The 25,486-nt window shown below is 34.2% G+C and overlaps 1 long non-coding RNA gene across 1 annotated transcript; it reads right to left on the bottom strand.

The window, feature by feature from the left end:
- Positions 1–675: 675 nt before the first annotated feature.
- On the bottom strand, positions 676–15,858 carry LOC115948207. The gene is made up of 5 exons (XR_004082054.1): positions 15,807–15,858; positions 13,547–13,626; positions 3,741–3,800; positions 3,474–3,572; positions 676–2,943 (listed from the first exon to the last, which is right to left on the bottom strand). It is a non-coding gene; the product is annotated as an uncharacterized LOC115948207 (long non-coding RNA).
- Positions 15,859–25,486: the final 9,628 nt, after the last annotated feature.

Below are 25,486 nucleotides of genomic sequence, written 5' to 3'. Positions count from 1 at the left end.
CTATCCATTTCAGTCAGTCCTTGTGTCAAATATGGAAGCTCACAAACAAAACAGATTTCATCCCAAGAAACTGTAAGTGAGCCTGAAATCACCATGTTGGATCTCTAATATATTGGAAAAGCTTACTTTTACTTTGAAAGTAAGAAAGTACTTACAATAATAATTGGGATGTATGGCTCTTCAGTGCAATAACAAATACAGGAACTGAATCTTCTACTTAACAGTCAATAAATTCCAAACACAGTACAGCAGTCTCTTTGGTACTAGCAGCAAACGGGCAGAGAGTCTGCAGATAATTAGCTGTGAGTCCTAAGTCATGACTAAAGTTCTTTGGCAGAGTTATTTCTCTGCTAAACAATAGCAATTTATTGTTATAAGATTTATAGTTAGTTTCTGCCTCTTACTTAATATTGTTCCAGAACCCACAGTTCAGAACCAAGGTACATCTTCTGGTGAAGTCTCAGACATATTTTTGTAAATGTTGAATGAGTCTTCATATTTTAACTTCAGCTAAATGCTCTGGAAATTACTGCCTTTTTTATGATCACTATTAAGATTTGAAATTGATTGAGTCGATTTTTTTTTGTTTGAGGGAGATACTGTTTTGCAGAAACATTACATAAGAAAAAAGATGGAATAAAGAACTGTGACAGAGATAATTATGGCAGCTGAAAATTTGCATTAATACAAAGATTTTTATTTTTATAGTTTTGCTATTACAATTTGAGTTGAATGTCATGTGGTACAGCATGCATCCCATATTTTGAATAAATTTATTTTATATATTCATTAGAGTATATTCAAAATCATGAGCTCACATGATTGACATTGGTATTATTTTGCTGTTTTGCTCACAGATTCTTTTTTTTTTTATTAAGGTCTACATTGCAATATTAACTGGACTGATAAAAATGTCAGAATTAGCCATTATTTTCCCATTTAAGGCTCAAACACAGTACTATGCAACCTGAAAGTAACTAGTTACTGTGAATCAACTGATCCACAGGAATTTTGTTCCCCGCTGTTTTTCCAGGTCAACTGTGAAGCAACAGGATATAGGAGATGTATCTACCTTGGCAGCAGAAGGGTTTTATGAGTTGCTGTTCATCAGATGACATGCTGCATCAGGGTAGTTCACTGAAGTTTCTTAAATTTAGAGTTAAGTTGTACGGTGCAGGAAAGGACTCGTTTTGACTTGAGAATCTCTGATAATTTTATTTTACATATTTTCGCCATTTTTTATTTGCAGTTTTAGTAAACATATTATAATGAGGCAAGGTATTTTTATTGCAATATTTATTTGCAGATCTGTGTATTATTTTCTGTTCCCTGGGTTTATAAAGTCATAAATTACCTTACTATTTGAAACATTTTATGCTTCCTGCTTAATTGTTCAAATGTTTCCATTATTGATTTCAGTCAGTTCTTCCAAACATTTATCAAGAAAACTTAGTTTAACTGTAGTTTAATCTTTCATCTGAATCCTAAACTCAGCTGAGGTCATTTATCAGATCTGTAATGTATTTTTGCAAAAGGTGATAAAATATTATTAGTATTTGTCCTATTTTATTTAATAATTTGGGAAGATGTACACAAGCTGTCATAAGGAAAAGGTAATGTGAAAGAGCTCAGATCTTGATGACAGCTGCCCAGCTCTAACAGACTGATTTAGTCTGTTCTGGTCTGGAAGTGCAAAGAAACCCTAGACAAACCTTGCTACATAACTGCTGCTGGCTTCACCCCCTCACAATAGACTTAAGATGGAAAACAAGAGGTTGATAAAAATCTGATGTGAAGCCCCCTGATTTGTTATAAAATTTGTTATAAAATCAAGGAGTCTGGGCTAGGGCTATTAACCCAAAGTGTCATAAACAAGCGGTAGTGGAAGGTGTGTAGGTGCCACAGATGAGACCTGGCTCTCCCCTGCTCTAGCTGTATTCACCCATATTAAACACAAACACACAAACAAGCAAACAAAGCAAGCAAACAAACAAACAAAAAACCAAAACCCAAACCAAAATCAAAAAAGAAATGTTATGTATCACTAAATGGTGTGGTTTGCATTTTGTGTCCAGCTGATATCAACTCCCTAGCAAACAGATAGGTTAAAAAAAACAGTAAAGTGGAAGAAAATAGTTTTTCTGGAATTCAGGAAACCCTTATGTTTCCTGCATCAGGACTGCAAGAAAGTGTGACTATTAGTAACATAAGAAAGAACAATTTAAAATTTTTGTTCTGCGTGAGCACCACTTGCTTAATTTCTTGCTGGACTCTGAAATGCCCAGAAATCCTGAATTCAATACAGCAAGGTTATTATAAAGGTGAAAAACATATGGTGTTTTACAATCCTTTCTAGCTGCCTGCTGTAATTTTTTCACTTTTCTGTTTTCACAGGACTCTTATATGACTGTAGCATACAAACACCTAACAATCAATGAGGAGGGAATTTTGCTAGATTAAATCATACACATTAGATTATTTTAAAGCAGTTATTTTGTTGCAATTCATTTTTATGGCTTTTATGACTCCTTACAATGCTCCAGTGCTTCAACTCAGATGACAGATATTTTCTGCAATGGATATATTATTTTGAGGAAATCTGTTTTTCAGAAAGTTTTCTGAGGCTGTGATGTGAATCAAAAGTTTATACGATTATCTTTGACCTTGAGACCTGGTCTCTTTTTCAGGTTTTCCTGCATATATATGTTGACGTTTCATACTCAGATTTAAAATTTACATGTTGTTATAGTCCTCATTTCAGTGATGATGTAGTCAATCTTCTAGTTCAGAATTCTGTATTGCGTGAAGTAGCTGGAAAAATAGTTCTTCCAGTTTCTGTGTATGCTGCACACATCCAGCCTCGTTGCACCTTGGGGTCACCGTGGTTGTGAGCTGCCTGCTGCCGGCCAAAGCCACAGCCAGGTCATCTGGCATCTCTAAGGCCTGTGTGAGAGACAGAAACATTTGGGAGGGTGGGAGAAGATGGAAAAGAGGCAGAAGGGACACTACTGCAGACAAAGTCTGCTGACACGCTCGGGGAGGACATGCTCGATGACAGAGGGAGTGCTGCTCTCAGGAGACCACGGGAAGCATTGTGTGGGACAGGTGCCAGGTACCCTGAAAGGGCTGCAGCCTAGGGCTACCCCTGCTGCAACACAGGGAAAGGCAAGGAGCAGTGTGCAGAAGCCATTGTGCACTGACCCTCAGTCTCTTCACCACCCAACACCTCACTAAAGGATCTGGGAGGGACTGAACATTCAGCAAAAGTGAAGGGAGGCTGAGACTCAGAAGGGGAGAACAGAGCTGCTTGCCTGAAGCTGAACCTGGGCAAGGGGTAGGAAGACAGTTTCTTTCATTATTTGCTGAACTGTTTGATTTTTTCTTTCCTCAATGTCTGAATGGATCATCAGAATTTTTGTGTTAACCAACAGAAATTAAACAAAGTAAAAATCCACAAGTTAAGACCACTTTACCTGCAAAAAATCTGTATGTTGCATATCTCTTGGTATGCAAGTCTGCTCTTAGGTGCCGTTCAGTAAAATGGTGTAGCACCAACATTTTCTTCAGTCAATCTCAAAGAAAATTCAAAAATGTTTTGTAAGACACATATAAAGCTTGCTGAAGAAATGAATGTTTCTGTTGTGCTACATAAAAAGGGGCAGAGAATAGGTAACAAGCAAATCCAAGGCAGATAATATTTTTCTAGAGTATTTTTTGTGATAATAAAAGGATGAACATACCTGTAAAAGATATCCAATGGTAGTTGATCTTTTAGATGTATGTACTCTGGACTATCTTTTCTGTTAAAAGAATGAAAATATTTTTATTCACAGATTCAGACTGAATTTCTGTACAAGTTGATATTTGTGACTCTCCTCCTATAAAAGCAAGCACTGTAATCTTTCCTGAGGACTGTATTTTCATTACTAAAACTTATGTTTATATTGTTAGTAATCCTGACACAGTTTTGAGTATGCATGCATACTCTGGTGCTTTCCAAGTGGAGCTCTCAGCTGGCCCTCCAGCTACTCAGAATAGCTCTTACATTTTAGTTGGTGGAGGGAGTGAGTTAAACATGATAATTTCACTTCAGAATCAAGCCTGTAGGAATATATTCAATTCGCAGACCAAGACAAAATCTTTTTCTTGCTGATGTTCTGCTTTGTTAAGGAGGCCTGCAGCAATGTCAAATTTGATAGTGTTCCACTCTCCAAAGCACAGACAAAGTGATTGGTGTATGAAAGACAAGGAAGCGCTCTGAATGAGCTGTGGAGACAGAGAGGGGTAGAACTGCCTTTGTTTCAGTATAGCCAGGTTCTGACATGGATTGAGACCCAAAAGTGGGCTGAAATGGCAGTGTTTCAGGGATTATTCTGTTTTGTTGTTGTAAAGCCCATTGTAAATAAAGAGCTTGGTAACTCTAAAGTGTAGGTAATGGCTTTTTGTTTTTTTAATTTTTAACCTATAATGAAAAAAAAACATTTTTCATTTAATGAATAGGCATTTAGTGATAATAACAATTTTTATATCTTATGAAAGTAGACCACTTTATAACTGAAAATATAATTATTAATAATAATATATTACAATAATTATTAGTATAACTTGTGACACGCCAAATTTTTGTATGTGTAGAAAACAAGTGCCATTTTGCTAGGGGTAGAAAAAAAATCAGCAATTATCCTCAGAAGTTTTTACTACACCTTAAGAGGCATTAAAGCAGGAAAGGTTTGCTATTTGCTGCCATATGGAAGTGAAGTGGTCACAACTATCTTTTTTTCTGAGTCTTGCATATTATTTCTTCATTGCCTATGTGCAAGCATATGAAATTTCAATATTTCTGCATTCTCTTCTGTTTCCTAAAACTAATAAAATCAAGACTTAATTAATTATCTTTCTTTCAGATATATAAACTGTTTCCTGATAATAGTGATGTCACTGCTTACTCACCTAATGTAAATGAATCTGAGTGCTACGTTTCATGTGGAATAACACCTATACTTTTAATTTTCCTTTTTTTCTTAAGGTTTGGCTAAATATAAAGATCTCTTTGACATGTATAAGGGTAAATTTAGGAGGAACTGATTCTTTGTGTGGGTTCTGGAGCAACAATTTACATGGTCAAAGATTTTGTACTATTGTGTATTTGGTTTGAGAAGTATCAAAGGATTCCACTGCTTACAGGAGAAGCTTAAGCATAAAATTAATGTGCAGAAGAGAACATTCAGAGAAAAAAATGAGAAGGAACAGAAATGAGGAGTCCCTTGACATTTAAAGAAGGAAAAAAATAAAGAAAATTTTATAAAAGGTAGAGGAATATCCTTATAAAGTATTTCAAAACAGAACTGAAGAATTAACACTATTTGCATTTAGCACTCTGAGTGCTAAAATGTATTCCTAAATATATTAATGACCTTAGGAAATTAAAACAGAGAAGTTTACAACTTGGCTGTGTTCTGGAATGTGCTATATAGTCAAGCTTGCTTTACAGCTTCACGCAGGTTAACTTTGCACTTCTATCATGTTGTCTATGTCCTGAACCTGTTCATGTGGGAGGTCATTTTTATAGCACTAACAACTTCTCAACTAGTGAACATGCGCAGTATGCATATCACACAGAGACCAGCCTTAAGGTGTGATTTTGGGTCATTAGGGAAAGGATTTCCTTTGACAGCAGAGGTTCCTTGCTGTCCTTTTAAGATATTGGTTCTGTGAGGGTTATTTCTCAATTATTTTTCATACTACCTTGTTATAGACCCTCAACTATCTAGAATATTGGAGAATGTGGCAATCTCTGGCAGACACTCAGTAAACCTTGTAATCTGCAACTTCTTAGTTTCCAGTCACTTCATGGATGTACATGCCAGGGTAATGAGATCAAATAATGAGCTATTCATCATCTGAGACCTTTGGGTCTGTTGTTTTAATGAAGGGTTTGGAAGCAAATAACCTTTTCATTTTTCACTTCATGGAGTTTTTCTCCTAAGCAAAGAAAAAAAATCTTGCCTCTCTTGTTTTACATCTATTGGCACACTGTAAAAGCAATTCCTGGAAGCAGTGTTGGCAGGCAGGTTATTGATAAGTTTGCACAAGAAATTTTGCAGCACTGATAGACTAGTTTTTTTAGTTATGTTTAACCACTGGATTTATTCCCATGAAACACATAATTAGAGGCTATTTCTGTACAGAAATTGAGTAATAAATGTTTTTCAGGTTTGAACAGTTGTGTATAGACTACAACAGACTTTGCCTTTCTAATGGTGAAATGCTCACAGAGCTCAGCCTCCTGGATTCCTATGCAAGTTACAGATTTAATGAATGGAAAGCACAGTGAGATATTTATTTATAATTTAGGAAGTTCAGGAGTTACTAATGTAGCTGTGTATCCATTGACATACAAAATGAAACATTATAAATTCAGTTTGAACACTGAAAACTTTTCTGTGGAAAACTTGTGGAAAAGACATTTATAAGAATCTTTCCTAAATGGTAGTTTTACCTGCCTTTATGGTGACAGTGCATTTTAAGGAATGCTGCACCCAAAAATTGACTTTCTAGTCTTTCCATAACGAAGGTTATCAAACAAAAACCTTAAGCAGGAGGAAGAGCAATATACTAGACAATAGCCCGGCATTGAAACCTAGGCCCTCTTCTGTGCCTGTTGTGCACAGGCTAGTTTCAAACAGATCAGGAGGATCTGACCATTAGGAAGCAGAATTAGAAGTCCTGAGTACAGTACTAAACTTTGTGGACATAACAGACTGCAAGTTTACTGCCTTGCTATAAAGGTTGAAAAAGAATATATTTGAAAAAGATGCTTTCTCTGAGGCTGTCAGGAAACATCAACACAAGTCTACTGTTTGGATATTTGCATTGATTTGAAACCTATAATCCTTCAGAGAGCTTTTCCCTTTAAAAAAACTCTCCAGTATTTAAGGCAATAATGTCATCCTAGTCTGATAGGTCAGTGATTAGGTTTTGCCAGTAAACATAAGATGTAGCTTAAATACTTCCTTTACACTGAGTCTCTCAACTTGTATGTCAACTGCAAAAGATATTGTCTTGCTTGCTAGATATCTGATTCCTCTTGTTGAAGCTCTGCTTTCATGGAAAGGATCATTGAGTCAGAGGGAAGATGCCTGCACTGGAGTGATCAAGATGTGTAGGTGTTTCTTAGAGTTACTTCAGGGACTGGCTGTTAATTTGAAGTTAAGAAGTCATTGGATGAAATGAAAAGCTCAGATTTATACATCCATTTCCAGTGCTTGGCTGTTTGATTGGAAGAGTCTGTGAATCCTTTTACTGAAACTGCTGGGTGCTTGTAGAAAAAGAGAGGCTTTTGTATGCACCACAGATGGATTAACATTGAGGACAATGCTAAGTGACAGAGATAAAATAGTTTATACTAGATATATGTTACATGAAGGTTCCAGCAAGCCAGTCTCTATTTGTAAGTGTATTTTTTAAGACAAATTTAACAGAGATTAAGATTCAATACAATTGAAAAGGAAGTTGTTCAGAATAAGAAATTTGTCTTTGTGGATCCACTTTGTGAACTTCTCAACGACGGTTTTATCAAATTGCCATCTTCTGAAACTGTTCATGGGGCTTTATTTTATTCCCTGCAGCAGTATGAAATTGAGTGCTTTTTTTTTTTTTTTCAGTGTAAGGGAAATGTCCTTTTTTAGGTTGATTTCATGGTAAAAAGGCAACTCTGAGAATGGCAGCTTAAATCTCAAGTGTCACAGATTAATCAGTGCATATTGCAAGCACAGATGTCTCTGTGTTAAAAAATACTAACTGTAGTAAAAGCATGAAACTTCATTATTGACTGACAGAAAATCTTTTTCTCTTAAATTGTCCCCAAATACCACTGAAGTGTCTCAGTGTGGAAATGAATGTATCCACCAGCCTCTAGGCTCTATCCAAGGCCTATGCAAACAGTGCTTTTTATGTACTGTTCAAATTTCTTATTCTGATCTCATTGGTAAACTCTTCAATACCTATCATACATTAATCTGTTATGATGTCTTGGAGTTGAAACATTCACTATGTTTTCCTGTACTGTATTTCTCATTCCAGAGGCTAAAGAGAATTTAGACTTTATACAGAGTTGACCTTTACCTTAATTATAGGTGCTTTGCTGTCTCCTATTAAACATTAAGTATTCACACATCTGGGGTAGGTGAGATGATTTCCATATCCTCAGAAGCAATTACTACAAATTATTTTGATAAAAATATTGATTTTAAAGAGTAACAACCATATTCTTCATTGCCCACTACCTTTATAATTGCTTAAAAATGTACACAATGACTGTAATGTAGGAGGAAAATGATACTACTTGTTACTTTTACTTGCAATTGATTAATTTATCCAAGGTTTGTATGACTATGTAGCACTGAAGATAAAATCAAACAACCCTTGTATTAATCTATTGTTGAATAGGCTCTGAGGATGGACAGCATATATTCATGGTGGTAGTAAAATTAGAAGGAAAAACTATGGCAAAAGATAAGTAAATCTGAAATACGTTTTATATTATAAAGCGACTGATTTTTGAGAGTAGATATTTTCTTACAATAAAGGTGACATTACACCATGATAATAAAAATATGTGATTCTACATGGAGTAGAAAGTTATACTACATTTCTGATTAATGTCAAACTGAGATCTATTAATTGCTTTACATAAGGGATATTATTTCAATGCATAAAACAGTTTGAGGCCAAAATTTTCACAGTGTGTGCATCCCACCTATTGGGAAACAGCACTTGTGCATGTATGTCAAGGCACAAAGTGGGTCATCCCCAAATTTTGAAGTTATAACATTGTTGCTGCTTTTGTTTTTAAGTGGGTTTGGTTTTTGTTCTTGGTGGTGGTGATTGTGGTTTGGGTTTTGGTTTTGGTTTTTTGGACCGAGAAAAGGGAAGATAGGGAAAACCTCAGGTACTCAATGGAAATTCTCTTAGAATTTAGGAGGTGATTGTAGAAAGAGTTTCAAATTCCACTAGTTCATCTTGTCAGTCAGGGTCTCCACATTATATGCAAACATTTTTCTTTCCTATTTGGTTTTATTTATATTCACTTACTAAGTCCAAGCAAAACAATCTTAGTAGCATAACAACCACCTACGCAGCATAGTGCTAATGTGTTACAGAGCAGATACACCACCTCCAGTTATGGTACAGTTATTACTTCTTAGTAGCTAGTAGATAATAGTGGTCTTAATTTTTTGTTTTGCTTGGTTTTGATTTTTGGTGGGTTTTTTGGTTGGTTTCTTTGTTTGTTTGTTTGAGTTTTTTTACAGAAGAATGTAGAGAATATAGTAAGTTCTTTGAGTAATTTTGGGGGCTTCATCTGAGAACATCAATAGAAGAAGATAAAGAAAAAGGAATATAAAGAAGTAAAGTGTGAGAGGCCTTTCACTTGAAAATTAATTTGAAGCTATCGTGGATGAATTGTCATGGGAAAGAAAAGCAGAAATCTGAAAAGATGAGCAGAAAAATCAGTGTAATAGAACTTGCTTTTTTCTCACATGATGTTGCTTCACTTGTTAGGAATATTTGACCACAAAACTCTCTTAGTGGAGTAGTTCATTTTTTCTTCTATTCCACCACACGTAATAAACTATAGTTCTCCCTATTGCTTAATTTCTGACATTCTAATGGGAAGGCAAAACATGCTGAATAACATCAAAAGTGTATAAATTCATTTCACCACATCTGATTGGGGTATTTATTCGAGGAGACATGCAGAGGAGCAGGCCAGTGTTGCTCTCTAATAAATGATTATTAAGAAAATGTTACAGTAGTCACTTTTCAATCTTCAAAGAGTTTTGTCTGATCAAGGATACGGTGAATTGGCTGATTTGTTTACCTGGTTCAGTTTCTCTGCCTAGCATGAATACAAAGCTGCTTGGAGTGTTTTGAAAAACACTTCAGCATAATTACTATGCACATCATTGATCTGCTAGCCTCCTGGAGTTTCTTGTATTTCACTGGCTTTCCTGCATGTAATACATAACTGGCAGACATGTTTTTGACATTGAAATTTTGGGGTTTATCTTGAAATACATTATTAATAAAAAAAGAATAAAATAATTGATGTCTCCCTATAGCTGTCTGTATTGTTGGTTTTCTGAAACAACTAAATCCTTCCTTTAATGCATGAAGAAAAAATCTTGAATCTTTTCTCTATTGAACTAAATTTACCTTTTTTTTATCTGCATGCAGAGATTTTTACCATCACATTAATAGTACCTCCTTCTGCTAAATTTGCAAGTTTACTTCTCTTATCTGTGGTGAATCTAAAAACAAGCTCAAATCAGTTACTTTCTATTGAAATTGCTTAAAGGACTGGTTGTTAAAGCACTGCTGAGCACTAAGTAGGAAAAACAGTTTACCTAGGTAAAGTTTTTTATAAACAAGTGGTCTAATGACCTTTAGAAGTTTCTGAAAGAGAAGAAAGAAAATAGGTGCTTACAGAACAGGAGTGACTAAGACCAGTTTCTTATGGGCCATATCTCCTGTTAGAAAACCCTCAGAGTTCAGCTACTTCAGAAATACACAAGGAAGTATCTTGGCTGTGGATAAGAGCCTAAGTTCTGATCTGGATTCGTGAGGCCTTTAGTTCACATTTGCCTTTCTTCCCCTTTTTTTATTCTGTGTGCGTGAAATTTCAGAACAACTAGCTTGGAAGTTTGGACAGAGAGGCAGAAGCGGTTTTTTTATTCATATTAGGAGGAAATTTCTAGGAATGAGCATCAATACCAGGAGACCAATCTACCTCAAAAGGATGGGCTGGTTTTCTCTGGCATAAGGCTTACAAGTAGTATCTTTTAGTAAATTACATTACTGTTTATTTATTTTTATAAATTAGTCATGAAAATAAGGACATTTTTACATCTCTTCAAAGTGGTGTCAATATTTAAGACCAAGGCTAAATAGACTGAGATACCAAAACACTAATTCTAGAAGTCTGCAGTTTTAAGAATTTACTTCCTGCAAGCACAGGTCACTGAAACACAAAATCACAGAATCATCAAGCTTGGAAGAGACCTTCAAGATCACCTAGTGCAACAATCAATCTAGCACATGTACCCCCAAACCATATCCCCAAGGTACACATCCAGATGCCTCTTGAGCACTTCCAGAAGACATTGTTCAGGAAGATCAACATGGTTCAGGAGGAAAATCGAGTGAATGGGCACATGTTTTTGAGCCATGCAGGGCACCAGGGCCTGTGTAGTCCCTAGGATGTCTCTTGATTCTCTCTCTCCACTCTGGATCCTGTTGGTTATGGGATTGGGTAGTGAATATCTAATTCCTTATTGACCTATTCAAATACATCTGTCTCCCAACAGCTGGTTCTTGCTGTTGCTGGAGGTAACATTCTGTCCCACTCAAAGGTTCTCATTATCAACACAACTTTGGCAGTGATTGATTGGCATTCTTTAAGCTCAAAGAACAGATTTGTTCTTATAATGAAGCCACTACTTTGTCCTACATGGCTGATTAATATCCTAACGCTGCTCTCAGCCAGGCCCAACACCTACCAATTGTGACAAGAAATTAACACAGTTTGAGCCAATTGAAAAAGGAACTTACAAGTCATCCATAATACATGCTACTCAATATATTCCAATATTTGACTCAATATGGCTGATGTCATCATCTAGACTTTGAATACTCATTTAAAATACTTTTTATTTGACTGAGTGGTGACACAGTTACTGTTATATTTGGAATGTGGTTGTGTGTCCCAACAGCTTTTTCATTAGTCCTTGGTTTTTCAGAACTTCTAAGCTCCTACTTGCAATATTCTCACTTCTTAATATATACAAGCTGAAGCAAAGCACAGTGGTTGGGGCCTTAAAATATGGATTTTAAATAAGCTGCAAATTAAGGAGGTGCTGGCACAGCCCACTGCATTCCAGGAAATCTGTGAGGGCCTCACTTGGGACGCAGTTTATAGGGTCACAAGATGATTTGCTTTGGACATTTGAAGTTTCCATCCTGGCCACAGTCCACGTTGTTAACTACTAAAGCGGACTTCTCTTCCAAAAAGTCCACTGATAATGATGATGTTTCACTCAAGCTATGATTCAGGTTAAGGATTTACCATGATGAACAAGAATATGTGCTTATCCTTTGTTCCTCACCTTGGCTGGGCAGGTGATGTTCCTTTTCCAGTCTGAGACATTCTTATATCTTTGCCATACAAGAACTCCTGCTCTAGTCAAGGGATGCTTCACCACCCAACTGGTCCAGTAAAGACGTGCTTTGCTGCTCAGTTGGTTCAGTCAAGGCTTATCAAGAGCTCCTGAGATCATGGAGGAGGCTTGAGGAGGATGGGGGGAAATGCACTCCACAGCCAGGAGCTGCCAATTGCTGCTTGGGGATGGTCTGGGCATTGGACAGGGGACGGTAAGCAATTGTATTGTGCATCACCTGGCTTCGTTCCTCTCTATCTCTGTGTGTCTCTATCTCTTCACCACAATTATCATCATTAATATTATTGGTATTTGTATTATTAGCTTTAGTATTTTCAGTTTTATTATAATATTTTATTTTGTTTCAATTACTAAGCTGTTCTTATGTCAACCCAGGAATTTCACTTTTTCTGGTCCTTCTCCTCATCCCATCCTCAGGGGGGAGGGGGAATGGGGAGTGAGTGAATGGCTGCATGGTTCTTAGTTGCCAGCTGGGACTAAACCACGACAGACATTTTTTTCAGTATAGTGTTTGTTTGCTATGATCAGAAAATACTGATGAACAGATTGAAAGTCTAACCTAAAGTTAGAGAAGAGTTCTCACATACTTACTATACATTGACTAAATGTTTTCTCCTGTTTTGCAAACTGTTGGCCTTCAGTGCAACACCTTTCTGGAGAAAAGTTTCATATCATCAATGGCTCTAAAGGTTTGCTTCAGTGCAGTTAACTATCATCTAAACTTGAATGGTTATCAAACTATTTCCTGAACTAGACTGAATTGTAGAAAAATCAGGTTCTTAGAAAATCTTACAAAGAAATTTTGTTAAATAATTCTGTTATTTGCCTATGGGATATGTGACAAGTAGCATGCAGAACAAGTTATATTTTTTCTTCTCTCTTGACAAAAGAAACCATACGTGACAATGGGACAATTTTAACAAGTCTGGAGATAAGCCTGCAGCGACAGGTCAAGTAGTAAATATAAAGATGCCTGTACTTACTGACAAGTATTTAAACTTGTCAAGAATAATAAATTTTTCAGCAGACAGGGAAAATAAAAAGGCTTTGATAAAAGAAGCACTAATAGAGAAGCATGAGAAAAAATCCACTTGCAAGAATAAAAGAAAACAGGATAGTAACAAAAGGAGGATTTGAAGGAGAGAAGAATTGTGGTAAAATGCTGAAGAGCCTGTTGAACTCTAGGAAATCTTAGCTGAGGAACAAAGGGTGAGTACTAATGGATGAAATACACAAGCCTTACTCTCAAGAAGGAAAGTAGAAATGGTATGATGAACAAAAAAGAATAAAAAGCAGATGTTGTTAGATACCTGCTAGATGCTGCAGAGTTCCAATCTTCTACTCCTCTGCGATGAATGAGCACTTGTATTCTTTAATAGCTCATTTACACCTATAGAAAGACACGTGGAAATGAAGACATGTACAGGTATTATTTCAAGAATGAATCACTATTAGATATCTATATTTAAATGTGTTTAAGTGTGTTTTCATTTCTGGTATCCTGCAGGTGATTTTACTCCTCTTGTGTGTCACTTACCTGTTAGAAGTTCAGAAGATTTTCAAAGATTTTCCTCAATTTACTTGGTTTTCTTTGGTTGGTTTTGTTTGCTCATTAAAATTTTAATTATAGCATGTTTATATGAGTCTCTTTCAGGAAGCTCATGAACACCTTGTTAATGTAATGAGTTTAGAAATTTAGGTAGCCTGAAACATAGATAGTTTTTTGTACATTTTGTTTTCATGAAGTTTGGTAACAAATATTTTTTATGCTCTCAGACTTTGAAGAATGGCACTTTGATTCTTCAATTATTTTTACAGTGAAGGATATTCTTGCTTTTCATATAGGAAGGTCCTAGGGGCAATAATATTACTCAAGACTCATCTGTAAAAGTTAAGACTTTAACAGCAGTCACATTCTCCATAAGACTAAGCAATAATTAGGACAGAGGAGTGAGTTCACAAAAATTTATAAAAATTTTTGCCTCTATTTATTGCTAAATAGGTTGAAAATTCCTTCAGGGAGTCATAACACCCCTAAAAGAATTAATTTGACTGGAGGTGCAAAGCATTTTAGGGAGCTTTTTACCTGAATATGACTGAGAATGTTTAAAACTATCAAAAAAATCTTTTATAAACACAATAAAGAATGAAGTGAAGAAAAGGAAGGTGAAAATATTTAGTAAAAAATGAAAGAAATTAGAGGTGAGGAAACAGTAAGAAACTAAAAAAGGAAACTAGAAAAAGAGTTATTGTATTAGAAAGTGTGTATTTTCAAGATTAGGGCATTTCCGGGCTATTGTGTACTTCTTTTTCCTATGTCTAGTAATTTATTTAATAATGTTGTGATAGATTGGCTTCAACTTTGATAATTAAACATTATTTTTATCTCACTACCCTGCAGATGTCTTACTGAGATTTTATCATCATTATTTCTCCTCCCATTTAAAACCAATGACTTTCTTTCAGGATAAACTTTTTCACAACCCCTGTGATTTGGTCGGTGGAACACCATTGCTGTTTGTGCAGGAAGACTACAATTATCCCCATATCTTCTTGCTTAATATTTAATGATTGGTTATAGTCACCTAGAGACTTAAAGCATTGTGCTGCAATTGAATATGAATAACATCCTCTGCTTATGAGAATTTATGATAAAGAGCATGAATACATTGTTGATACTTTATATAAAGATACAACGATAAATACTTACACACAGCTACAGAACTAAGATCAGTCTATCCAAATCAGTTAAAATTAAAAGAATTCAAACATCTAGAGGGTTTTTTTCAGTTTTTCTTATTTTTAACTTTGCATTATATCTTTCAGTATATTTACAGTGTTCATTTACTTTCTACTTCTAATTAGAAATAGTGTTGTAATCACTTTTACAGAACAGATCTTCAGGTTAAAAAACCCCAAACAATCAGTGAAGAGGTTGAAGAAGGAAAGCTTGTTATGTTTGGCTTTAGATCCCAAAATGTTAATGTTTGGCATTTCCCTTTTTTACCCTTAAATCCAGTCTATATGTCAAAAATTATGAAAATGGCTGCTATTTTACTAAACCTTTGAATAAAACGAGAAAAGGGATACTATAAAAAAGTGAGAGTCCCAATATTTTGCACTTTCTAAAAATCCTGTTGCAGATGAATAAATTTAACTCTATTTTTTTTTATTTTCTCATTTTTCCCATAATGTCTGTGACTGTATTTTTGTCAGATGGGGAGCATATTAGAAGAATAATATTGTACTGACCTGTAACATATTTTGTATGGCTGTACTAATTTCTGTAAAATTACATATTTTTATAATGCATATTTTATACTTTTAGGGATTTTTTTCACTTTATCTGTCTTAAAGCTAGAACAGCACATCTAAATGAGTCCAATTCACCAATAGAAGTGGTTTTTTCCTCCAAAACCTAGCATTTCATAGGATCATAGAATAGTGGAAGTTGGAAGGGATCACTGAAGGTCATCTGGTCCAATCCCTCTGCTCAAGTAGGGCCAACAAGAGTACAGAGGAATGTCCAGAGAGTTTTTTCAGCATCTCCAAAGATGGAGACTCTCCAACCTGTGTTTTTGTTTGTGTCCTGATGCCTCTTGTCCTTTCACCAGGTACCACTGAAAAGAGAGAATAATTAGGTAAATGTTCAATATAATAAAATGAAAACTTTTTAATTCTAGATTTATTTTTCTTCAAGTAAGAGAAAATGCTCCTTTCTTCTCCCTCTAACTTCAATAATCAGAGTGGAGAATTTTTGGGAATTAAAGGCAGCACTTTAGGAAGCCATTTCCATTCACATACTGAAACATAGATTATGTCTCATAAGTCAGGGTTATGTACACATCCAAATTAAAAAAAAAAAAAAAACATTTAAGGGCTTTCTTGAAAAGGGCATGAATGCAAACCTATGCTAACTTTTTCCCAAATAGTAGGAATGACTAGAGCTGCTATAAATATTGAATTAGTGCTTAAGAACATGTAACTTTCAGACTAAATCAAGTTGTTTTAGAATGAAATAAAAAGTAACTATTGCAGACACAACATAAAAGCTGTTTAAATAAATGCTAACATAAATGTGTAAATTAAAGATAAAAGGATTCCCACTTTCCATGGCACAACAATTAAGCCAATTTCTGCTGTTTCAGATGTGTGTACAGCCTTAGCTCATATATTCTACTGTCTGTACTGATTCATTACTAGTAATGAATAACAGGCCTAATCTAATAAAATTCAATATTAAAAAAACAGATCACACTTCTATAACTACCAACATACAAGTACCCCACAGTGCAGCACAGTACTCACCAAATTAAGTTTCATTTAATTAAAAGCTCAATCAAAAAGATCAGTATTAATTTCAGTAAAAAATGGCTATTTTGTGTCAATGCATTTGATATTAGGATATAATGAAGATAAGGTGAATAACTGCTAAATGGCTTAGTACTTAACAAGCTCAGTAAGAAGTTTTATATTACTAAAAACTTCTGCCTTCAAAAGTCAACAAGGCGAACATGCTACTGAGATAATAAGAGCTCAACTAGAAGCAGTGTAGGTTTTGCAGTTCCAAAGCCTCACTTAAAGTAACTTTTAAAACTTGTATAGAAAAATTAGCCAATTTTAAAAGTACTCATGTTCACATGATATCAAATGGAATCACTATTGTATAATTTCTGCTGAAACACACATATTTATGCAGCCTTTTTCTGTATGAAGTGACTTGGTCTGAGGTCAAATATATTCATTTTCTATGACTGAACTATTTCCTAGTGTTTTGTACTCACAAATAATACAGAAAATGCAGATATGTATTTCTATGTCTGTAAAGCTGAAAGATACAGAATTCATAATATTTTCCTAGACAACTCTAGAGGTAGGGTCTGTGTTGAAAATTCTCCCGTATGTAGACTCAGAAAAGTTTTCCTTGATATCTAAATTTCAAGTCCATGTTATGTGAGGTGTTAGATTTGAGGGGAATTAACATAATCTTCCCCCCTCCCCCATTTATTTTTTTCATGGTACAAAATTAGCAAAACTGCAAATTCTTTTGAATCATAGTCTTCTTAATTGATCTTTTCTTCCAATACTTGGCCAAAGCTTTGATCATGACAGTTGCCCCTGCAAGATGAGATCTGCATGATGCCCATTGATTTGAATTTTGGGTACTGCTTCAACAGTATATGACACTTTCTCTCTCCTGTATTCCTCTTATTATTTTGAATTATTATCAAAATACCTCTCCAATATCTCCTTCATGTATCTTTCAATTTGGACAAGACAGCATCCTTTGCATAATGAATTCTAATTGCTTTGACAGGACTTAATCTTGGAACTGTTTGCTTTTCATTGTTCTAAGTGTCACGATGCCAGCCATTACACAATCACTTGTGACTAAGCTGTTACTTCTGCTGGTTCTAGACTGTCAAACTGGAATTTCAGTTTCATATAATGTCTAAATAGACTGGAAAACTTCTCCTTTATAAATAATTAACAGCACTTGTGTGGCATTTACTACAAGAATTATTATTCTCAGTGCTGTCATACCTTTCAGTAACAACTCCTTGGTGTAAGTTGATAGAGATTTTCTTTATTTTTGAAGCTGCAGCATTTTAAACTTGAATATATATAGTGTAGTACTATTTAAGTTCCTGTCCCTTGTCCTTCACATTTATGAAACATCATTTTTGGTTCTTTCCTTGTCCAGACCACTTCTTCTACTCAGGATTTTGTTATTTTTCTTCTTATTTCAGATTACACAGCTCTATGTGATTGCTTGAAGTACAACACTTTGGGTCAAAGAAGTCTAAGTTTTAAAACTAAAATTGTAATGGGCAGTTTTAAAGTAACATTTAAAAAGCAGCATTTAAAAAGCAACATTTAAAAGCAACATTTAGAATCTGAGAGTAAACTATTTTATCTGTAAAAGCATTGATATTTTTCGGTAGCATGTACTCTTTTGCAAATTAATCATCAGCTAATGTAATAGCAGATAAAACTATAATTAAGCTGGTTGTATCATAGTATTCAAATTACAGTCCAAGAATCATCTTAAAGTTTTAAATATAGACAGGTCAATATTGTCATATCAGAACGTATTATAGGATAGAAAACTTGTCTGTAATAACAATAGGGGTGATACAAAGTGGGAAAGAAAATATTTTTATTGAAACTATTGAAACTATCAAAAATTTATGGCTCATTCAAATTCAGTGAATTTATATTACTCTTGATGTAAACTAGACTTCAGCATTGCTTTGCTGAGAATCACTTATGAACCTGCACTGATTTATGATCTTGCACTGATTAATGAATATACACACTATATGCCTCTATTTCCCCCAGAATTCACACTGAAAAACTGAAAAAATTCCTTTATTTGACCTTTTAGGTGTAAGAATTTAGATTGAGGGAAGATAGGGTATATAAGAAATTCTAAATACCTAAGCAGCGAGAGTAAATGAGATACCTGCTTTTCTGCAAATCCAAGACAAAAAAAAAAAGAAAAGGTCAATGAATTTCAAAATGCTCAAATACTAAATTGTTGGAAAACATACTTTCCCACATAATTGTGGAAACAAACTGTAGAACTCGTATCTACATTGCTTTAACATTAATTTCTAAACACCAAGTCATAACGTGTTAACAGAACCACTTTATTCATCAGCTTCCTGCTTTAGCATTAGAAAGCAAACAGTTTAAAAGCTGTTCCCATTCGAACAAGGTGTTTGATACTAAATTATTTTAAATCAAAGCTCTTTGAGAGTCAGTAATTGTCAAATCCATAGCTTGATGTGCTCTTTTCTTTTTATCATGGCAACACCAAAGTCCAATGATTAAGTGATTAAAGTGGGAATTAATTTATAAACAATCTCAAAGAAAATGGTGAAATGGTTTCTTAATAGTTCTGCTAAAAAATCATATGACACTATAAAGTATTACCTGTGTTCATAGGTAGGAATGTGATGGTAAAAGTTGATTTTCTGTTTCTAAGACTAATTTACTTTTACAACTTTGTCTGCATATTGCCTTAAATCAACATATTATTCAGACAATTATTTTTTCTGCTCTATTCTATCAATTTTTAAAACTTTACTTGATAAATAATGCACATTTCTAGAAGAGTCAATAGCAGAAGTTCAAAATAGTTTCATCAGCATATAGCATAGTGCTTTAATTGCCAATATGCTTAGCAATTAATGTGTTTCAATTTGCATACATGTGTTAGAAAGAACTGAATCATTCATGTCAAAACAGATGGGTGAATATCAACTTCAATGTATAATGGAGTTTAGAGCATAAGATAAAAATAAACAGATGTAAGTGAAACTTTTTTTTTAAATTCCTTTCTTCAAGTTTGGCTGTGATTTTTTAGAGATTAAAAATAGCCAGGCTCTGTCTCAATTACAACCATTAAATTCTGCGTAAAGCAATTTATAACCTAATTTTTATTATTAATTAATTCATTAGGAAAAAAACTCAACCCTTCTCACTCAGACATTTTTCTCTTTTTTATTTTTTTTCAAAATATTTTTCTACCCCAAAACCAACATTTTGCCAATATAGTGCTCATTTCTGGCAAAGAGTTTACTGTTTTATTCATCATCATGTAGAAGGTGCAGCTGCATTTTCTATAAGTTTCTATAAGCTGACTTCTCAGAAATGGTAGATGTTTATTTACATATACCACAGGCCTCTATGGTATCTTGCCACAGTAGTGACTTTATTTTAAAAAATAATAAGGCAATTTATTTTTTCCATTTTTGATATTTGAAATGAAGGTTGTTTTGATGTCTACGTGCAATAGAAAACTGTAGGAATTGAGACTTTAAGCAATATTACACTTTATTCTCTCTAGTTCAACATGATTTATTTAATTTCTTTTCAGCTTGGCACTGAGACAAACTCCCTTTCCAGTTCTGAGAGAGTTGTCTTTACTAATATGATGAAAAGATTATTACTCTTTAAATGTAATATCATCATTCCCAGTAGATCCCTAGTAGACCTAGATAGAATATGTATTTTGTGATATGTTACTTTGAAACAGTCTGTTATATATTATGTTTTAATTACTGCAAGATTATACAGGTGAGCTTGTATCATTTCCAAATGAGATGTAAAAGGGGGAAATGTATGAGTTTTTTATGTTTTCTGACATAGTCCAGCTTCTTACCTTCAGTAATGTTGTCCATGGATGTGCAAGAAAAACATTGTAGGTTAGACTTTTCCCAGCATTGTTCTGTTGTAAAACAGTGGGCAAAGATGCAGCTTTTCTTCTAAAACCCTAAGTTGAAAATTGAATTAAAAAAACCCTCTAACTTAGGTATGCATGAAGAGTTTTTCCTGACACAGATCTTAATGGCAGACCTCCAGACTGCTGTACACCATTACTGGAAGTACCCTTTTCCTCCAGACAGAGCTGACACAGAGTCAAGTGACAAACTGGTCCAGACAAGTTAGCTGAGCAAGTGCAGTGAGTCTGTCTACAAAATCTGGACAAAGTGCTGAGTGGCTTTGATTAAAAGCTTAAAAGTTTGAAATGGCTTCACCTGTGTCTGTCGAGTCAGCAGGTATATTTCTGGTTTAACACCTGACATTTGAAATTGGGTAGACCACTCTAGGAGTCATGCTTTGAATATTGAGTGACCAAACCTGTGCATCCTGTTGCTGGAAACTGCACGTAAGAGATATCACTCTTGATAGGAATGTCCTTGTTCTTCTTCAGGGATTCGCTTATATTCATGCATCATTTCTTACAAATCCTGTAAATAAATCAAAGGTATGTATTTGACAAAAACATTTGTTCTTTCACTGTGAGAAATTAAAGGTGGCAGTTGTAGCACTGTGGTGGTCACACAAGGAAAGGGAGATATATGTCACTGTAGTGGGTTTAGGTGTATCTTCTCCCAAATTTCCAGAACAGGCCTGAGAAATCATTCTCCAGATGAAGATTTTTTTCCCAGTCTCTCCGCCAAGTGTATGCAGTGAGATGTTCCATATTGATTGTATGCTGAGCCTCTCCAGTGAGGGTTTTTCCCATTCAAAAGAGGTACTCCCACACTCTGAGAGCTCTGTTTTCATTAACTTTCTTTCCTCAATATAATAGGATTGAAGCAATACCTTCAGCTTTAAGGATCCATGGACAGTGATGCAATCCACAGGCACGTGACAGAAGCTGGTCACAGGCCCCTGAGAAGAAAATCTTAATTGGGAATCATGTTCGTGTATCTTTTCCTTTTCTTGTACAATGGCTAAATAAAGCTTTTTTTTTTTGTGTGTGTGCCCTGAGTACATTAGCTTGATGTTTATGTTTGCTTTTAACTCATACTAGAGTTATAAAAAAAATTACTATTATTATTGTCCTTGATGCGTGTATGGTTATCTGCTTATTTTTGATGGCTCAGTTGTTGTTAATGTTATCTACTTATTTGATGGTTCAGTTATTTTGTCTTTAAAATTCCTACCAAGCTACCTAGTTTTAAATGGTAGGGTTTTTCATCTCGGTGGCTTTGTATGAAACAATGGGTAAAAATATTGTGAGAGAAATTTTGATAAAAAAATAGAGAGAAATGGTTCCGACACTAAGGTTGATTCCATGATTCCTTGTATTTTTCACTGTGAATTTTATTCATGTTTGACACTATCTTAGAATAAGCCTCTGTAAAGAGACCTCAAGAAGTCATCTACATCATACTGCATAACTCAAATAAGGATTAATTATATTCACATAGTTTCAACTATGTGTATATTCTTGCAAGATCTTAAATTATGGTGACCCCAGACAGCTTGTGCCAATGTTTTACTACTGTTATGACTAGAAAGCTTCTTTTAATATCTAACCTAAGTCTTCCTTCATGCAACTCAAGCCTGTTATAATTTTACTTCTCCACATTCACTGTAGATTATTCCTTTCGATGTCTATTATGCATCTGAGAACAGCTATTGTATCCTTAACACCTGTCTCCTTTTTAAACTAAGCACTGGAATATTTTCCAGTCCTTTCTTGTAGACCTTTATTTCTGCTTATTTTATCTTACTCTTATTCTTTTCTTCTTCTTATCTTAATCTTATTCTTCTTTATTCTTTTCTTATTCTTCTGCAATCACTAGATTGCTAATTTCTCAAGCTGCAGTGTACAAAATGACAGTTTTTCAGTCAAATCTATTGATTGTTTATGTTTTCTATTTCCTACTAATGCATTCATATACATGCAGAAGTAGACACATATTAACAGTATGACATTGTTGGCTCATATCCATCTACTGATTTGTTATAACCAGAGATCTTTTCTGCACAACTGCTCACTATTTGCATCACTATAAAAGTATAGTGTCTATTGTCATTCTCTGACTTGAAAAATTCAGATCTAGCCTTGGAATATCACTGAATTCAGTATTGACTTCCAAAATTTAAATACTGTTTATTGCAATTGAGTTACTAATAGATTCACCTCAAATGACAGAGAAGCAGTTCTGCCTACCTCTTTGGACATAAACAACAGGTATTTTCACTTTATCCACTTCTGTGGCCAGTTCTTAGTGAATCAACCTAGAGATTGTTTTCTTAATTTGTTTATGAAATAGAATGCAAAGAAAGCAAAATGTTTATTGCATCCCAGATATTTTAGCCATTGCTTCTGTTCACAATGCATATTACATTAGAGAGAAAAGAAAAAATATGTATGTGATTTGCTCTTTTCTTTCCACCAGATTGTTGTTTTCTTGCAGATATCTCCAAATATTATTCCTCTGAGGGACAAAATTATTTTGCTGATTTACATTTCTTTCAATTTTTTTTTCTTCCCGGAAGACCTGAATTTATCTTTGTCATGTCTTTCAATACAATGGACTACTAAAGATAACTTTTAGCAAATCTATTATTGCTACAGCCAGATCTGCAGATTTCCAAAACAAAATTTGTCAGGTCCAGAAGACAACTTTAATATTTTTTTACTGATTTATTTCACAAAATATTCAGATGACAATCACAATAAATGCAACTACAATAGAGCAAGATAACCCTTGAATAATGAAAGAGCAAGTTACAGGGTACTTGACTAAAGTAGAGGCTTTCAGAAATAATCTCTAACCTTTCTTTTTCTATCAAATTTGAGATCTTATCCTTTGTCTCTAATATTATTTTAGTGCCCTTTTTTCTCTGATTTTTATGGCATTAGACGTCTGATTTAAACTGACCTTTTCACTTCAGACTGGAAGAGACTTGCATGCAAAGAAGCATTCAACACAGGGGTTTCAGAGTCATTTTTGCTAGCTTTAAAAGTCCATTAACTAGAGAACTTTTACTAACTTTAGTCCCATTGCTAATATGGAATATCAATTTGCTGGTCTTTATTTCTTTTTCTATTACTTGTACCTTGGGTTCTTTTTATTGTTTGGCACTGCAAGCTGTAAAATTTGTGTTCAGTACCTGTAGACAGACTTCATTTTTTCAACATTCCTCTTCTCTCTATTGTAAAAAAGCAGATCTGATTCAATTTCCACACTGAATGAACTCTCTATTTTTTTTCAAACATAGCACAACAGATATGATTTATACTGTTACCCTAAACTGTTGTATTCGCATGCAAAATAAATAAACCTAGGCTATCAATAGATGTGCTATTCAAAATATGAATAGCACATCAACTCAGGGTAAATTCTTTGATGATAAATAATTTGTTAGTTTCCAATTAACCAGTTTCAGATTTTAATTATAAATGCAATGTATCCTTATAGAAGTATAAAAAGTTTAAGAAGTAATTTGGTTTGCTATGCAGCCTGTCTAATCATACTGCATATCTATAATATATCCATGTTTATACCATGCACTAGGAATTTATTATATGCTTTTCTGTTCAAGAACTAATATGCTTCTCAGAAGTGAACTTATATTCAGGTTAAGCTTGAATTATGAATATCTTTCATAAAAGAGTGAAAATGAGCTCTAAATACTTAAAACTGAAAAGAAAAAGAACAAATGGCTATTGAAAAGATGTATTATTGGCAGGAAAAAAATTCTTAATGTTTCAATTTCTCAAAAATTTTGGAGGAAATTTCTTTTTGCTTCATAGCAAAAAAATACAAGGACTAACCCAAAACATTTAGAAATTAAATACAATTTTTTTTTCTATTTGTCTATTAATTCCTCACCTTCAGTTGTTTAGACTCTTCCATTTGAAAATGTTACAGAAATGATGAAAGCCCTGGAAAAATAGTGGGATTATGACAATGAATCCTTCTTGAAAAGTAATGACTGGCTTTTAAATTTTAGTAGTTTTTCACTTACCTTGCATATGCATGTTTTCCATCCATTAACTAATATATCAAGGAACGTTAGGCTTCTCCATTGCTCTGGTTTTCGACTTATAAGCTTCCTTTTTAAAGCTGATGCAGAATCCTACATTCCGTACTCTGTTAAGAATGATATGTTTTTGAAAATCAGATTTAATTTTGAAATTTTCAATAAAATTCATGGGTACTTTGTCAATTTTTATTACGGTTGATTTTTTTACAAAATTGTTGAAATTTCTATAGGATGCTGTATATGGGCATAGGGACTTCTATCATAATTTCATTTTCTATATATTTTTATATCTTATACATGCTTTACATGTGTAAATTCAACTTAAAATTGTGAAACACTGTTAATAGTTTCTTGATAGGCAAAATCAAGAGTAGATTACCTGGATATGAATTGATCCCTTTGTCTTCCAGTAGAGCCAAAGTGTTCTGAGCATTACAGCTACATCGTGTCAGTCATACTAAAAGTGTTTGTCCTATTTGGTCTTTTTTCCAGTAGTGACACTTTGCTTTGATGGAACAGTAAATCAAAAAGCCAACAGTGCATAGTGAACCAACAAAAAGGAAAGAGAAATCAGTCCTTCTCTGGATAGCATTCCACAGAGAATATAGGAAAATATCAACATCTGGAAAATGGAATTTGGGAATAAGAGGCTTCATACTGGAAGGTTTCCTATTGAATACTGCAGTTACTGACTATATGGGTAAACTTAAACAAACAGATGATAATTTCTTCCTTTCACGCACATAGGAGGATGTGCAAATAATTTTTCATTACAAAATGAAACAATTTAAAGTGAGAAAGATATTATTATAAATAATCTCCCTTTTCACCCATTAGGTGGGAAACGCTTTAATATCTTTCAAACTGAGAAGCATAATTGTTTGATGAGCCCAATCTACATTACATATCTCATCCTCTAATTACAATATATTAGTTTTACAAGTGATTAT

This window comes from Geospiza fortis, unplaced genomic scaffold (genome assembly GCF_000277835.1).
Source record: "Geospiza fortis unplaced genomic scaffold, GeoFor_1.0 scaffold58, whole genome shotgun sequence".
In the NCBI taxonomy this organism is placed as follows: Eukaryota; Metazoa; Chordata; class Aves; order Passeriformes; family Thraupidae; genus Geospiza; species Geospiza fortis.
The sequence above is the reverse complement of the archived record's forward strand: the minus strand, read 5'-3'. Positions and strand labels throughout refer to the sequence as shown.